This window comes from Scaptodrosophila lebanonensis, unplaced genomic scaffold (genome assembly GCF_003285725.1).
Source record: "Scaptodrosophila lebanonensis strain 11010-0011.00,11010-0021.00 unplaced genomic scaffold, SlebRS2 tig00001477-arrow-arrow-pilon, whole genome shotgun sequence".
In the NCBI taxonomy this organism is placed as follows: Eukaryota; Metazoa; Arthropoda; class Insecta; order Diptera; family Drosophilidae; genus Scaptodrosophila; species Scaptodrosophila lebanonensis.
Window position 1 is genome coordinate 1 of NW_022060776.1, and position 8,948 is coordinate 8,948.

At 30.7% G+C, this 8,948-nt stretch overlaps 1 non-coding gene across 1 annotated transcript; it reads right to left on the bottom strand.

Moving 5' to 3' along the window:
- Positions 1-1,111: 1,111 nt before the first annotated feature.
- LOC115633581 lies at positions 1,112-3,110 on the bottom strand. Its single transcript, XR_003996366.1, has one exon. It is a non-coding gene; the product is annotated as a small subunit ribosomal RNA (ribosomal RNA).
- Between the last annotated feature and the right edge of the window lie 5,838 nt (positions 3,111-8,948).

The window sequence follows — 8,948 nt, forward strand, 5'->3', positions numbered from 1 at the left end:
TATATTTATGAGATGATGTTGTGGTGTTTCATTTCATATATATATTGTTGTATTATATGCTCTTAATATTATGAATATATGAATATATATATCCAATAATATACCATATGCTTTAAATATTTTGTATATTAAACAAAATATTTATTAAGCAACTTAATTAGCATAGTCTACAACCCTCAACCATATGTAGTCCAAGCAGCACTTCAAAATTAATTAAAGTATCATAACACATGACTTGCGATAATGCGTTCAAAACTGTTCGATGTTCATGTGTTCCCTGCAGTTCACACGATGACGCACAGTTTGCTGCTTTCTTCAATCCGACCCTGAGCCGAGTGATCCACCGCTTAGAGTTTTATATTGATTTTTGTTGTTTTATATGTCATATATGATTTTATGAAAGAAATTAAAAATACAGGAACCATTTTAGTGGCATATATCGAATTCCTTCAATAAATTGGATTTAGACCTAAATCATGCTGCGTAATGACTTAGTTTAATGTATAATCAGTTTTTTTGTAGCATATATAATTTTATATGTGTGGATTTGAATATTTTTCAATCGATTATAGTTAAACATTAACCTGGGCATTTCACACACACAAGTAGTAATGGTGAAAAATAGGGTACCACATTGTGTTAATTTAGGTGTGTATTATTGGCAATGTTTTTTTCCAGTGGTATGCAAACTTAGTAAATTATAATGAAGCAATACAAGTATTTAGCAATACTATAGTTTAAATCAAAACATATATATATGTATTGATTGATTTGATTGACCTTTCTATATACAATATTTGGCTAAAGGACTTAGTTTATATAATCAGTTTTTTGTAGGCATATATAATAATATGTGGATTATTTTCATCGATTATATTAAAGCATTACCTGGGCATTCTCACACACGTCTGCGTGAAAATAGGTACAACACTTATTTACTTTAGGTCATATATGTTGTGTGTAAAATTTTATATTTTACACATTTTATATGTATATAGTGTATGTATGGCAATATATGTGTGTGTATATGGTAGTATTATATATATTTGGTATTATCAATATTTATTGAATAATACCTTTGTATCATTAATTTTGATATTAAATATCACAATAATGATCCTTCCGCAGGTTCACCTACGGAAACCTTGTTACGGACTTTTACTTCCTCTAATAATCAAGTTCGGTCAACTTTTGCGAAACAACCGTAACACACGAGGCGTCACAGTGATCACGTCCGGAGACCTCACTAAATAATTCAATCGGTAGTAGCGACGGGCGGGTGTGTACAAAGGGCAGGGACGTAATCAATGCGAGTTAATGACTCACACTTACTGGGAATTCCAAGTTCATATGAACAGTTTCAGTTCACAATCCCAAGCATGAAAGTGGTTCAGCGGTTTACCCGGACCTCTCGGTCTAGGAAATACACGTTGATACTTTCATTGTAGCGCGCGTGCAGCCCAGGACATCTAAGGGCATCACAGACCTGTTATTGCTCAATCTCATTATTGCTAGACGCAATTTGTCCATTTAAGAAGCTAGTGTCCTTATAATGGGACAAACCAACAGGTACGGCTCCACTTATATAAACACATTCAATCATGATAAACATTTTACTATCCACCATGAATTGAAGGCTATATAAGCTTCAACACCATAATCCTGAAGATATCTATTTAATATATTTGAGTCTCGTTCGTTATCGGAATTAACCAGACAAATCACTCCACGAACTAAGAACGGCCATGCACCACCACCCATAGATTCGAGAAAGAGCTATCAATCTGTCTTACACGCTTATGTTCGGACCTGGTAAGTTTTCCCGTGTTGAGTCAAATTAAGCCGCAGGCTCCACTCCTGGTGGTGCCCTTCCGTCAATTCCTTAAGTTTCAGCTTTGCAACCATACTTCCCCCGGAGCCCAAAAGCTTTGGTTTCCCGGGAAGCGACTGAGAGAGCCATAAAAGTAGCTACACCCAATTGCTAGCTGGCATCGTTTATGGTTAGAACTAGGGCGGTATCTGATCGCCTTCGAACCTCTAACTTTCGTTCTTGATTAATGAAAACATCTTTGGCAAATGCTTTCGCTTAAGTTAGTCTTACGACGGTCCAAGAATTTCACCTCTCGCGTCGTAATACTAATGCCCCCAAACTGCTTCTATTAATCATTACCTCTTGTTCTAAAAACCAATGAAAGTAGAACAGAGGTCTTATTTCATTATCCCATGCACAGAATATTCAGGCATTTGAAGCCTGCTTTAAGCACTCTAATTTGTTCAAAGTAATTGTACCGGCCCACAATAACACTCGATGAAGAGCACTAATGCAGGTTTTAAATAGGAGGTATATATAAAAAAATAACAAGTATCTTTATATATATATAAGAACTCCACCGGTAATACGCTTCCATACATAAAGGTATAGTACTAACTACAATTGTATGTTGTACTACCCGTATGAAGCACAAGTTCAACTACGAACGTTTTAACCGCAACAACTTTAATATACGCTATTGGAGCTGGAATTACCGCGGCTGCTGGCACCAGACTTGCCCTCCAATTGGTCCTTGTTAAAGGATTTAAAGTGTACTCATTCCAATTACAGGGCCTCGGATATGAGTCCTGTATTGTTATTTTTCGTCACTACCTCCCCGAGCTGGGAGTGGGTAATTTACGCGCCTGCTGCCTTCCTTAGATGTGGTAGCCGTTTCTCAGGCTCCCTCTCCGGAATCGAACCCTGATTCCCCGTTACCCGTTGCAACCATGGTAGTCCTAAATACTACCATCAAAAGTTGATAGGGCAGACATTTGAAAGATCTGTCGTCGGTACAAGACCATACGATCTGCATGTTATCTAGAGTTCAACCAATATAACGATCTTGCGACCGCTTGGTTTTTGTCTAATAAAAGCACACGTTCCAAAAGGTCCGTGTTTTAATTGCATGTATTAGCTCTAGAATTACCACAGTTATCCAAGTAACTGTTAACGATCAAAGGAACCATAACTGATATAATGAGCCTTTTGCGGTTTCACTGTTAATTCGTGTGTACTTAGACATGCATGGCTTAATCTTTGAGACAAGCATATAACTACTGGCAGGATCAACCAGAATAATGTTATTTTATATATAATTTGTGTTTTGCTTTTTAAGCTTTTGTTTGTTTGGGCGGAACAAAATCTTGTATATATATTATATATACTTTTTGTGTACTGTGTACATTTTTGCATAATAATGCTTTTTGCCAGGGCGGCGACGGGCGGATTTATTTGTACATATAGTAGTGTGTGTTTTTCTTCATTTGCTTTTGTATGGGCGGAAATATTTTGCATTATCAATATAATATATACTTCTTTGTATGTATTGTGTGGCAACATTTTTTTTTATAAAATTGGCAATTTAATAATATATTTTTGAATAAAAATATAATATACATATAGATTTTTTTTTGTCCAAATAAGTTCTATCCTTAACGTATATGGCCATCTTCTTATACGGCATTCATATTCGTCATTTTTATATTTAATAATATTATATAATGCTTTTTCATTTCAATAAACATATGTGTATCGGGTGTTTGGTCTCCATATATATTTTGGCATAATATTATTTTTGTTTGAATGTTTATATATTATTCCATTTTATTATAATATGCTTTTTATTACCAACGCTTTTTTAATAACACTTCGCTTATATATTTGTGTTATTTTATATATATTTAAGCATAATATTTTTATGCTTTTTATTTCAAGTAACATATATTTTATATGTTTTACTTGTATGTGTTGGTTATCCCCATTTTAAGTAAATTCATAAGCATTATTATTTTTCTTGGATATATATATATTATTCATTTTTAATAATATGCCTTTGATGTTTGGTAACATGTATTTTATGTGTGTAGTAACATATTTTTATAAAGCATTAATATTATTAATGTAGGATATATAATGAACATTTATTTTTATAGACTAATCTATAATAATATGTAACATTTCGTTCAAAAATATTTTTATATTTTCACTTTCTGAAAATATTTGTGTGCTTGTAACATTTATTTAGTATGAATTAAATAAATTAATTCATTTTGAATATGAAATTTATAATTTCATATATTATGTGTGTGTGTTATTATATATAACTCTACCCATCTTCACTCGCGATGAGCTAGGGTAGGAGAAATATACATACAACACATATAACACACTATTTTTTGCGTACATATTAAAAATATATACACAAATAATGTGTCTTTTTGTTTGTTTGTTCATTTTGTTATTTAACGCTATTTTATATAGCGCAAATACTTTTTTTTTATTAATAAGTCATAACAAGTTATAACTATTAATTTTTCATTTTATATAATAGCCTCCCCAATAACTATATATAAAATTTTACACATGTATAAATACATGTGTACTGTGTTTCTGTCTTTGTACACTATATTAATTGTGTATAATTTTTATACACCTATAGTATATCAAAAACTCATTAAGAACATAGTTCTTAATGTATCACACCAGACTAATTAACGATATAGGGGCAACCAGGTCGGACTTGTTTGGTTTTTCCTACTCCCAAATATCTTTTTCTGTATAGAGGGATTCTAACGACCAGTCGTAATGAACCATAAAAAGGAACAAACTGTCGATACGAAAGAACCATATACATAGTAAAAATTAACGATAGAAGTAAAATATTACAACTATCTTTATGTATATTACGCTACGAATATACAGGATTTATTTGAAATCATTGATTTCTCTTTGCCATATGAAGTAGTTTTGTGCCACTATTTCTTTATGTGACACCTTTTTTTCAAAATATACCACTAAATTATCAAGCCTTCTATTATAATAAAAAAAATATTTACTATAATAGAATCAAGCTTCTCCACTATATATTATTATACTGATGTGTCTATTTATTTATGTGTTGCTGCCATATTATAATTCGTCAACCGCATCTCTATAAGCACTATTATTTTAATGATGCCCCAGTTCATTAAATATTATATGAAGTAATTTTACTTCGTGCTGATGCTAACTCCATGAAGTAGTTTTGTGCCACTACTTCTTTATGTGACAACTTTTTTTCAAAATATACCACTAAATTATCAAGCCTTCTATTATAATAAAAAAATATTTACTATAATAGAATCAAGCTTCTCCACTATATATTATTATACTGATGTGTCTATTTATTTATATGTTGCTGCCATATTATAATTCGTCAACCGCATCTCTATAAGCACTATTATTTTAATGATGCCCCAGTTCATTAAATATTATATGAAGTAATTTTACTTCGTGCTGATGCTAACTCCATGAAGTAGTTTTGTGCCACTACTTCTATCTGCAGTAGCATTTTTTCAAAATGTACCACTAAATTCAACATGTATTTATGCACCTCCATAACCAAACATAAATACATTTATAGTGTGTTTATTACGAATAAACACACTATATTTATTTTAATACCTTGGGACACCATTTGTATATATGGGCTTACTTTAAATTCCACCAGACTTTAGTAAAACCCATATATATTATATGTATTTTATGCACCTCCAAACATAAATACATTTATAGTGTGTTTATTATGAATAAACACACTATATTTATTTTAATACCTTGGGACACCATTTTTATATATGGGCTTACTTTAAATTCAACCAGACTATAGTAAAACCCATATATATTCTATACTAAATGCATCTGCACTATTAATGCCGCCACTACATTAATTTATATGAAAAAGTAATTTTACTTCTTCGTGCAGAAGCACACTCCACAAGTATGTTTTGTGCCACTACTTCTATCTGCAGTAGCATTTTTTCAAAATGTACCACTAAATTCAACATGTATTTATGCACCTCCATAACCAAACATAAATACATTTATAGTGTGTTTATTACGAATAAACACACTATATTTATTTTAATACCTTGGGACACCATTTGTATATATGGGCTTACTTTAAATTCCACCAGACTTTAGTAAAACCCATATATATTATATGTATTTTATGCACCTCCAAACATAAATACATTTATAGTGTGTTTATTATGAATAAACACACTATATTTATTTTAATACCTTGGGACACCATTTTTATATATGGGCTTACTTTAAATTCAACCAGACTATAGTAAAACCCATATATATTCTATACTAAATGCATCTGCACTATTAATGCCGCCACTACATTAATTTATATGAAAAAGTAATTTTACTTCTTCGTGCAGAAGCACACTCCACAAGTATGTTTTGTGCCACTACTTCTATCTGCAGTAGCATTTTTTCAAAATGTACCACTAAATTCAACATGTATTTATGCACCTCCATAACCAAACATAAATACATTTATAGTGTGTTTATTACGAATAAACACACTATATTTATTTTAATACCTTGGGACACCATTTGTATATATGGGCTTACTTTAAATTCCACCAGACTTTAGTAAAACCCATATATATTATATGTATTTTATGCACCTCCAAACATAAATACATTTATAGTGTGTTTATTATGAATAAACACACTATATTTATTTTAATACCTTGGGACACCATTTTTATATATAGGCTTACTTTAAATTCAACCAGACTATAGTAAAACCCATATATATTCTATACTAAATGCATCTGCACTATTAATGCCGCCACTACATTAATTTATATGAAAAAGTAATTTTACTTCTTCGTGCAGAAGCACACTCCACAAGTATGTTTTGTGCCACTACTTCTATCTGCGGTAGCATTTTTTCAAAATGTACCACTAAATTCAACATGTATTTATGCACCTCCAAACCAAACATAAATACATTTATAGTGTGTTTATTTGGAATAAACACACTATATTTATTTTAACACATGGGTATCTTCATATATAGTGTGTTTATAATGAATAAACACACTATATTTTAATGCATAGGTTATTTCATATATAGTGTGTTTATTATGAATAAACACACTATATTTATTTTAATGCATGAGCTACTTCATATGTAGTGTGTTTATTTTGAATAAACACACTATATTTATTTTAACTATACAAATGCATGTTATTTTAGTAATACATTTCATATAAAATGCTACAGCATAAAGAAGTAGTGGCACAAAACACCTATATATACATGGTGTCTGTTGCTTGAACAAACACTTGTATATATTATGAAGGAAAATTTTTCTTCATGGTGCGAGAACACCACTGACTCTATAGGTGTTTTGTGCCACTATTTCTTTATGCGGTAGCATTTTATATAAAATATATGACTAAAATGACATTTACCTCTATAGGTTAAATACGTTTATAGTGTGTTTATTTGGAATAAACACACTGTATTTTAATGCATGGGTTACTTCATATATAGTGTGTTTATTATTAATAAACACACTATATTTATTTTAACACATGGGTTACTTCATATATAGTGTGTTTATAATGAATAAACACACTATATTTATTATAATACCATGTGATACATTTAAGAAACATTTGTATTCCTTAATAAATGCATACTTTGTATGTACATTTATATATATTTACACATGCCAATACTATAATATAGTAAAATTGGCGTGCGGGTGTGCTTGTTTGTAACATTTCTGATATACTATGTACACATTCCAAAGTGATACATAGAGTTATTATATACTTAAGACTTTTCGCATATGCTCAAGTCAAGGGCAAGTATATATTTACGCATGCCAATACTATAATATAGTAAAATTGGCGTGCGGGTGTGCTTGTTTGTAACATTTCTGATATACTATGTACACATTCCATAGTGATACATAGAGTTATTATATACTTAAGACTTTTCGCATATGCTCAAGTCAAGGGCAAGTATATATTTACACATGCCAATACTATAATATAGTAAAATTGGCGTGCGGGTGTGCTTGTTTGTAACATTTCTGATATACTACTATGTACACATTTCATAGTGATACATAGAGTTATTATATACTTAAGACTTTTCGCATATGCTCAAGTCAAGGGCAAGTATATATTTATGCATGCCAATACTATAATATAGTAAAATTGGCGTGCGGGTGTGCTTGTTTGTAACATTTCTGATATACTATGTACACATTCCATAGTGATACATAGAGTTATTATATATTTAAGACTTTTCGCATAAGCTCAAGTCAAGGGCAAGTATATATTTACACATGCCAATACTATAATATAGTAAAATTGGCGTGCGGGTGTGCTTGTTTGTAACATTTCTGATATACTATGTACACATTCCATAGTGATACATAGAGTTATTATATACTTAAGACTTTTCGCATATGCTCAAGTCAAGGGCAAGTATATATTTACACATGCCAATACTATAATATAGTAAAATTGGCGTGCGGGTGTGCTTGTTTGTAACATTTCTGATATACTTATGTACACATTTCATAGTGATACATATATACTTAAGACTTTTCGCATATGCTCCAAGGGGCAAGTATATATTGACTTGTATATATTATATATTTACACGAGCCAATACTATACTAGAATATAGTAATTGGCATGCGCGTTCTTGTTTATAACATTTCTGATACTCTATGTACACATTCCAAAGTGATATACATAGAGTTATTATATACTTAAGACTTTTCGCATGCTCAAAGAGACAAGTATATATTAATTTTATACATAGGGACACCATTATGTATAATATTTTGTAGTATATAGGTGGGTGGTTATAATATATATAGGTTAAATATATATAAAAAAAAAATAATAATAATTAATAATAATGGCAGGCCTTAATGAATACACACACCACCACCAACAGTGAGTGAAACACCGGCTACCATTATTGATGATTCTCGATTGACTCTATATATATATATATTATATATTATTATATATACTACATGCACAATGTACAAAACCATTGCGAAGTCGTATATTTTTATATATAAACATATTATATATATCG